This window comes from Castanea sativa, chromosome 12, assembly GCF_040712315.1.
Source record: "Castanea sativa cultivar Marrone di Chiusa Pesio chromosome 12, ASM4071231v1".
NCBI lineage: Eukaryota > Viridiplantae > Streptophyta > Magnoliopsida > Fagales > Fagaceae > Castanea > Castanea sativa.
The window spans coordinates 14753850-14763459 of NC_134024.1; positions in this window are offsets into that span (position 1 = coordinate 14753850).

A 9610-nucleotide genomic window follows, 5' to 3' on the forward strand; every position below is an offset into this window, starting at 1 on the left:
AGAAAAATATATAAACTATAAATCATGGAAATTCAATAAAAGCACAATAGAACATTTTCTAAGTGTTTTAATAAAACATGTTTAACCTATATTGTAATTGTAAGCGCACAGTTATATCCGGACCCAAAAACCAGTGTTGGGCTCAGGCCCAATGAGCCTTATGCAATAAAATTTGTAGAGTATGGATTTGAAATCTAGGTTCGGGATATTGGAAGTCTAATTAACAGGCTAGAGTGCCACTATCTGTGCAAATGATAAACGAATATGACAAAAAAACCTCCTCGGATGTAAGCCGAGGACGAGTTGTATAAATATTCTCTTTCTATGCCAAAGTTTACAATCCTTAGTTCCTATTTTTTTTCATAGAAGGTGCAAATCCCTCTCTCTTTTCTCTCTCGTTTCCTTATATACTTCTCCTTTACTGGTTCATCCACGTGTCATACAAATCTTCTCCTTGGATACTTGTCCCATCCGCCACCTTCTTGAGGTCTTTAAACAATAGCAGAAAGGCTCAATTCTACTGTTCAGAGGTCATTTTCCCATTAATGCGGCTAGGGAGGTAGATGCAGGGTCTTTAATGTGGTGGTAGCAGCTTTTTTCTCAGATATTTCTCACACATCCTTGCTTCTAAAGGGTGCTTGGACCACCCTCTTACCCATCAGTTTTTCCAGAAGCTTACCCCTAACCCATTTAGTAAGTCCCAGGGTCATTGCCGAGCCTGTCCAAGGAGACATTCCTCCTCGGACAACTCCTTGGACATTTACAGTGCAGGCTGACTTGTGGGCTTAGAGACCTTGATAAAAAACAAACTGGTACCAGCCAATCAGGCCCAAAACCCAAATGTTTGTTCAGGAGTTTTTACCCCCCATAATAGCCCCTCAAAACTTTATTTTTCCCACCCATCCGAGGAGAGAAATAGAGTTTTGATCCGACCAGAGTACCTTCCACACGCTTTGTAAACCACCACGCATGTATGGGTCCTTTCGTTCCCTGAAAATGTTTCTGACGCTTCGAAACCTGAAATGCGCGCATTTATGACCGCAAGTTACATCCTGTTCCCCACGTTCAACGGTAAGATGGACATCCAACGGTCCAGGTTGGCCCTGAAAATTTGAGCGGGACAAATTTAATTTCGAGGCCGCCTCTCGCACGTCAAAACGCCTGGAAACCCGTGCTTTCATTCATTTCTTCAGAAATCAATTGTATCAAAGTGTTAATCATCACCTTTTCTCTCCAGAAGCTCGTGAAGAATCGCATAACCAACTCCAGTAAGTTTTCACTTTTCTTTATTCATTCCTTCTCGACTTCTGTCCTCGGCTCCTATCTAAACCTCCTTTCTTCTTCAAACTCTCATTTTCACTTCTCCCAAATGGGTAGATTTAAGTGTCTAGTTGATACTGACGCCGGTATGGAAGTTTTTAGGGCCAAGTACCATATTCCCAATGACATAGGTTTGAGATACTGTCTAGTAGAAGCCGTAGGTGGCGCTAGGAGAGACGGAGAAGTCATCATTCTCATGATTGCCTTCATAGAAGGTGGAATGACTCTCCCCATGAGAAATGTGACTAGTGAATACCTTCGCAACCATAGGTTATGCCCAGATCAGTGCGCACCAAACGTGTTTAGGGTCTTAGGTAGTGTCGATGCTCTGAACGAGCAAATGGGCCTAAACCTCACATGGTACGACGTTGCCTTCATGTACGAGTACCACAAACTCAAAAATGTAGGATATTACATTAAATCCCGATCTAGCATAGTTAGACTGATCTCCTGTCTTCCTAAATCCAACAAAGGCATGAAGGACGACTACCTCATCGCCTCGAGAAAATGGTATGACGGTCCTCACTGCCTAGTCGAATGGGGAGAACCAGGTGTGACTCCTTAGGAGTTAGATTTACTAACCCATGATTCAATCCCGTTGCCTTTACCATTTTTTAATTTTTATTGCATATTGTTCCTTTTTGTCTTAATGTTTATCACTAGTCTGACCATGTTCTTCTTCGGATGTTTCTCTTTACAGACAAACAACACGTACGTGCACGTCTCAGCCTCTGCAACGTTGCCGACCTGAACCGTGTCCTTCGCTCTGAAGTATTCGTCAGTGAGGACCTATAATTGAGAGCTGCCCACCTGATACTGGGATACGACCCCATATCAGTGGACTTCCAAGAAATCGAAAACGCCATCATCGCGGGAGATAAGCAACGCAGAAGGATAGACGTGGCAAGACCAGGCTTCCTTTCCGACCGCGAAATTCCCGACGATCCCACCACCATTCTATACACGCGCCCAATCGCAGCGATTCCCCTCTCAGCGCACTCCCAGACAACCACCGTTCGAGAAGAGCAAGCGTCCTCGCAACACTCGTTGGACGAAGAGATAGACAACTTTCAACTCGAGGACGTCGAAAGGCCTCGGGGAAATCCATTTGTCATTCTTTGGACGAGGAGCACGAGCCCGCCGAGACTTCGGGGATACAAGGTTTGGTGATTGCCCAACCTGACTCTAGCTCCGAAGAAGAAGAGATGGATGCCTTAAAGGAACTGATGCACAAGAGGGGGGCGAGAGTCTCTCAAAAGGGAACAGGTGGGTCGCAAGTCCCCCCATCCTTGCCCCCACCCCCTCCTCCCTCCGATCCTAAGCCTCTCGTTGCGGAGCCAAAGAAGAAAAGGAAAGGTGAGGCCGAGGAGGCATATGGGGAAAGGCAAAAGAAGCTGAAGCAACAACAACAACAACAACAACAACAAAAAAAACCCAACAAGGGTAAGGGACGTGCCTCTTCGGTAGAAAGCGGGGAGAACAAGGACCTTACCGAGGTGCGCCGTGCATCGACTAACTGGTCTCCCGAGCTTATGCTGGACGGGGTACCAATCCCTTCCCAGTCTAATATTAGGGCGTTCCAACAAGGCCATGTTCTCCACCTGGCCGATGCCTTGGAACGTCCCCTTCTTCTGCCCAAGGACATGGAAGCCCTAGACAAGATAAACCAGCCCCATCTGTTCCTTTCGCTAAAAAGGGACTTGACCTTGGCCTTGGTAAGTATTTAAGTCTTATCCTCACCTTATTTTTTCATCACACCTTATTGTAAGAGACATTCTTATGCGTTAGATATTTTGATATTTCGCCACAGGCCATCTAGGAAGTCTTTGCTGCCGAGAAGTGGGTGAAGGATTCTCGGAAGAAGGCTGGACTTGAACTGGAGCTTAGGCTGGAGACCGAGAAGTCCTTAGGTTAGGCCCTTACGCAGAATGAAAAGCTAACCATGCAGCTGGCGGAGCTTAAAAGGGAAAAAGATGGTGCCGAGGCCAGCCTGAGGACAATGAGGACCCAGGTGGAGGGGCAACACAAGCTTCTTCGTCAAAGGGATGAAGAGTTATCCAAAGCTCAACAAGAACACTCCGACTTGAAGAAGGAGCTTGCCAGGATGAAGGACGAGGCTCGTACCTTCAAGGACTCTATGGAGGCTGCGAAGAAGGCCGCTTACAAGGAAGGGGTAGTGGTGACAGAAAACCAGCTAACTGAGGAGTTCGCTGGGTTGTGCCGAGAGTACTGCCAGCAAGTTTGGGAGGAAGCTTTAAATGTGGCAGGGATTCCCTCAACTTCCGAGTTGAGGAAGCCCAAAAATGTTTGGCTTCCCCTAGACATCCAGGAGATAGAAGAACTTCCTCCTGTCACCCTCGCCCTTGAGACAGCACCTTCCATGCTCCCTCCTAAGATCTCAGAGCCCATTCCTACTCCTACAAAACCTACGATTCCAATAAAAAGAAGGAACATGGTGAAGGTGTCGAGGAGGTTACAAGCCAAAGCACCGAGCCTAATGTCCTTCCACCAGTGGCAATAGACAAGGGAAAACAAGTCCAGTCCTCTTTTGAAATGGAGCTAAAAAGCACAAAAGCTGTCAGCACTTCCGAGCAGAACCCCCCTTCTAAGGCTTAGGGTTTAGGCTAGCTAGGACTTCTCCCTTTTCTTGCTATGTAACAAATTTTTAAACTTTTTGCTTGGAATGTACATTAACAGAAATTAATGACAAACTGTTTGGTTTGATTTTCATTTTGCTTCCAATTTTTTAGTATAATAATGTTCATCAGCACAAAAATGAATGAATGGAACAATTAACACCACTTGCAATATTTTAATTTGTCATGACTTTAAATAGAAGCACACATACTTAGCTTATACTTTGCAAATCATGACCCACGGACAAAACATATGTGAAACAGCAATATACAATCAAAAACTTAACTTAGAATTTAACTTGGGACGTAAAGCAATCCAAGTGTTTCATCAACTCCTCAGCACTAATGTTCTCAAAGTAAAGGGTTCAAAGACCCAACATAACCAAACTTCCTTTCTAGAACAAGTAGGATGCCAATTTTTACAAGGCATGCGGTCCGAGGACCATGCATGTCCAAGTTTTTATCTAATACTTAGAAATTGCAACTTGAGATGTTAATTTCCCCAAAGTAGAAGGTCTGTGGACCCGACATAACTAAGGTTCTGGTTAACACATGATAAAATATCAATTTTCACAAGGTATGTGGTCCAAGGACCATCCATGACCAAGTTTCTGTTTGACACTTAATAAGATATCAATTTTCACAAGGTATGTGGTCCGAGGACCATGCATGACCAAGTTTCTGTTTGACACTTAGATGTAGTAATTTGAAATGTTAATTTCTCCAAAGTAGAAGGTCTGTGGACTCGACATAACTAAGGTTATGTTTAACACATGATAAAATATCAATTTTCACAAGGTATGTGGTCCAAGGACCATCCATGACCAAGTTTCTGTTTGACACTTAATAAGATATCAATTTCCACAAGGTATGTGGTCCGAGAACCATGCATGACCAAGTTTCTGTTTGACACTTAGAAATAGTAACTTGAAATGTTAATTTCTCCAAAGTAGAAGGTCTGTGGACCCGACATAAATAAGATTCTGTTTAACACATGATAAAATATCAATTTCCATAAGGTATGTGGTCCGAGGACCATCCATGACCAAGTTTCTGTTTGACACTTAATAAGATATTAATTTCCACAAGGTATGTGGTCCGAGGACCATGCATGACCAAGTTTCTGTTTGACACTTAGAAATAGTAACTTGAAATGTTAATTTCCCCAAAGTAGAAGGTCTGTGGACCCGATATAACTAAGGTTATGTTTAACATATGATAAAATATCAATTTCCACAAGGTATGTGGTCCGAGGACCATCCATGACCAAGTTTCTATTTGACACTTAATAAGATATCAATTTCTACGAGGTATGTGGTCCTCGGACCATGCATGACCAAGTTTCTGTTTGACACTTGGTAATAGTAACTTGAGATGTTAATTTCCCCAAAGTAGAAAGTCTATAGACCCGACATAACTAAGATTCTGTTTAACAAATGATAAGATATCAATTTTCACAAGGTATGTGGTCCGAGGACCGTCCATGATCAAGTTTCTGTTTGACACTTAGAAATAGTAATTTGAGATAAGCCTAAGTACATATTGATAATTTGAACCACGAACGATAAAAGTGCTTTTTATTAATAATAATACCTTTGTAGGTTGTTTACATTCCAGGGGTGTTGTACAATTTTTTCATCTAGATCAACTAGTCGATATGATCCTACGCCCGCTACAGAGATGATCCGATAGGGTCCTTCCCAATTTGGTCCTAGCTTTCCCCATGCTGGGTTTTTGGCAGTACCCACAACTTTTCTCAGCACCAGATCCCCAGGCGCTAGTGGCCTTAGCTTCACATGGGCACCATACCCTCGTTTAAGCTTCTGCTGATAATAAGCCATTTGGACCATAGCAGCCTCTCGCCGTTCCTCCACCAAATCCAGGCTTTTCTCCAAGAGACCATCGTTATTTTCTGGGCTAAAAGAATTCGTCCTTAGCGTGGGAAAACCAGATTCTAAAGGTATCACTGCCTCGGCCCCATAAGTCATAGAGAATGGTGTTTCTCTAGTGGATCTGCGCAGCGTAGTCCGATACGTCCATAAAACATATGGTAGCTCCTCTACCCATCTACCCTTCGCGTCATCCAGCCTCTTCTTGAGTCCACTGACTATGACTTTGTTAACGGCCTCTGCCTGCCCATTTCCTTGAGGATAAGCTGGGGTGGAGTATCTGTTTGTGATGCACATGTCACTACAATACTCCCTGAAAGCTCTACTATCAAATTGAACGCCATTATCTGAAATAAGTGTGTGGGGTACCCCAAATCTAGTGATAATATTCTTCCAGATAAACTTCTTGGAGTCGATATCCCTAATATTTGTTAAGGGCTCAGCTTTGACCCATTTGGTGAAGTAGTCGGTTCCCACGAGTAGCCACCTTTTGTTTCCCACAGCCCTCGGAAAAGGCCCTACTATATCCAATCCCCATTGAGCGAAAGGCCAAGGACTGGACAAAGGATTAAGGACTCCCCCAGGCTGATGAATGTTGGAAGCGAACCTTTGGCATTGGTCACACTTTCTCGCGTAGTTTTGAGCTTCCCTCTACATATTGGGCCACCAATATCCCTGAGTCAGAGCCCTATAGGCTAAGAACCTTCCCCCAGTATGGCTTCCGCAAATTCCCTCATGCAATTCTTCCAAAAGTGCCTCCGTTGACTCAGGGTGTACACATAACAAGTATGGTCCAGAGAAGGAGCGTTTATACAATTTCTGATCTTCGGACAGCCAGAACCGAGGTGCCTTTTGACGAATCTTATCTCCTTCAGACTTGTCCTCGGGAAGAATGTCGCTTTTTAGAAAGGATACCACAAGGTCGATCCAACTAGGTCCGGGCCTTATCAGATAGATATGGACGGCACTTGCAGTGGTCAGTGTTGGTTCTAGCAAATCTTCAACGAGGATAATTCTAGGCAAACACTGAGCCGAGGATGTTGCCAAAGTGGCCAGCGAGTTCGCATGTGTGTTTCCACTTCTAGAAACGTGAGATAGGATAAAAGAATCAAGCTCGGATTGTAAACACTTGACCTAGGTCAAGTACTCTTGCATTCTTGGGTCCCTAGCCTCCATGGTCCCCGTTATTTGGTCCACAACTAACTGAGAATCCGAGAACATATGAACTTCCTTTCCCCCCATTCTACGTACCATATTCATACCCACCAAGACCGCTTCGTACTCAGACTCGTTATTAGTAGCCGAGAACGCCAATCTCAATGATTTTTCATAGACGATTCCCTCAGGGGATACCAAAACGAGTCCAACCCTAGACCCCCTTTGGTTGGCTGCCCCATCAACATACATTTTCTAAATTGGTGGTCCTTTGCTCGTGATCATGCCGACTGACTTTTCATCCATGTGTGATTCCTTCGCAGTTTCCTCTAATGATGGTTCGGCGAACTCTGCCACCAGATCCGCGAGAACTTGGCCCTTCACCAAGGTGCGTGCCATGTATTTGATATCAAAAGCTCCCAGAATAGTTCCCCACTTGGCTACCCTCCCTGAATAGTCAGCACTTCGCAATACTGACTTGAGAGGCAGTTGGGTCAAAACCACCACAGTGTGGGACTGGAAATAGTGAGGAAGCTTCCGCGTGGCATGGACTACAGTAAGAATTGCCTTCTCTAAAGGCAATAACGCACTTTCGCTTCATTCAAAGATTTGCTGATGTAATAGACCGGTCTCTGTACCCCGCCGTCGTCCCTTATAAGGATCAGGCTGATGGCATGGACGGCCACAGCTAGGTATGCAAACAAGATTTCATCAACCTCCAGCCGAGACATAATGGGTGGCCGGGAAAGATACTCCTTAAGTTGCTCGAAAGCTAAAACACACTCCTCTATTCACTAGAATCCTTTCCATTTATTCAACAGTTGGAAAAAAGGTCTGCACCTGTCAGTTGAACGAGAGATAAACCTGCTAAGAGCGGCAGTCATCCCAGTCAACTTCTGAACTTCCTTTGGATTCTGAGGTGGTTGTAAGCCTTGGGTGGCTCTAACCTGCGCCGAATTCACCTCTATCCCTCTATGAGTCACCATGTAGCCCAGAAACTTTTCGGAACCCACCCCAAAAGAACACTTTAAGGCGTTAAGGCGCAGCTTGTACTTCTTAAGTATTTGAAAGGTGTTGTCGAGATCTTTTACATGCATAAGCACTGCCTTACTCTTTACTACCATATCATCCACATATACCTCAATGGTCTTTCCAAGTTGCGATTCAAACATTCTGGTCATCATCCTTTGGTAAGTAGCCCCGGCGTTTTTCAACCCGAACGGCATTACTTTATAGTGATAGTTCCCTGTTGGAGTAATGAAAGCAGTCTTCTCCTGATCACCCGCCGCCAATGGAATTTGGTGAAAACCCTGGAAGGCATCTAAAAAGCTCATCCGAGGATGCCCAACCGTGGCATCCATAAGCTGATCAATACGTGGCATCGGGAACGAGTCCTTTGGGCAGGCTTTGTTTAGGTCTGTAAAGTCCATGCATACTCTCCACTTCCCATTATTCTTTTTCACCACGACTGTGTGCGCCAACCATTCTGGGTAGAAAACTTCTTTAATAGCACCAGCCCTTTTGAGCCTAAGCACCTCTTCTTTGACAGCCTCAGAATGCTTTTTGGAGGATTGCCGAGGTGGTTGCCTCCTAGGAACAACAGCAGGGTTGACGTTCAAATGATGATAAATGAAGCTTGGGTCAACTCCCGGGGCCTCATAAGGATCCCAGGCGAAGACGTCTGTATTGTCTTTCAAAAACTTGACTAATTCTATTTTCTCCTGGTGTGGTAACTGTATCCCCACTTGAAAGAACCTCTTGGGATCATCGACTATTAGAAACCTCTCCAAATCTTCACACATGGCTTCCTCTGCTGTCACCGCATCGGGCGTATCCAGAGTTGTTAATTGCTATAAGTCCTTCATAATCGAGGCCGAGGACTCTGATTTGGCTTGATGCAGTATTGCAGCCGATATGCATTGCCTTGCCACTGCTTGGCTACCAAGAATTTCTTCGATGAGTCCTCCCGAAGGGAATTTTACTTTAACATGCAAAGTTGAGGAGACAGCACCTAAAGCGTGCAACCAAGGCCTGGCAAGGATGGCCGTGTATGGGGAATATGCGTCAACCACAATAAAATCCACCTCGACCATTTTCGAGCCAGACTGTACAGGTAATCGAATCTGTCCCTTTGGTATGACAGCCTTCCCTTCGAAGCTTATTAGTGGGGAGTCATAAGGAGTGAGATCCTCCAGTTTTAACCTTAGCCCCTTGAATAAGTCAGGATACATAATATCCGCGCCGCTGCCTTGATCGATCATCACCCTTTTGATGTTGTAATTCCCTATCCTCAAAGTGACCACCAGGGCGTCATCATGGGGTTGGATGGTCCCAACCTTATCCTCCTCCAAGAACCCCAAGACAGGCACAATCACTCTAATTCTCTTCGGCTTCGAGCCCGACTCCTCGGCCTGGGAGTGTGATACCGCCATCACCCTGGTAGGACATAAACCGGTCCTGCCAGGTGCAGCGAAGATGACATTAATCGTTCCCAAGGGCGGCCGAGATGAGTTGTTCTTCTGATTATTTGAACCTGACTGACTACCTTGCTCGTTAGGTTGGTACAGGTGTTGCTTCAATTTTCCCTTACTAACAAGCTGCTCTAGATGG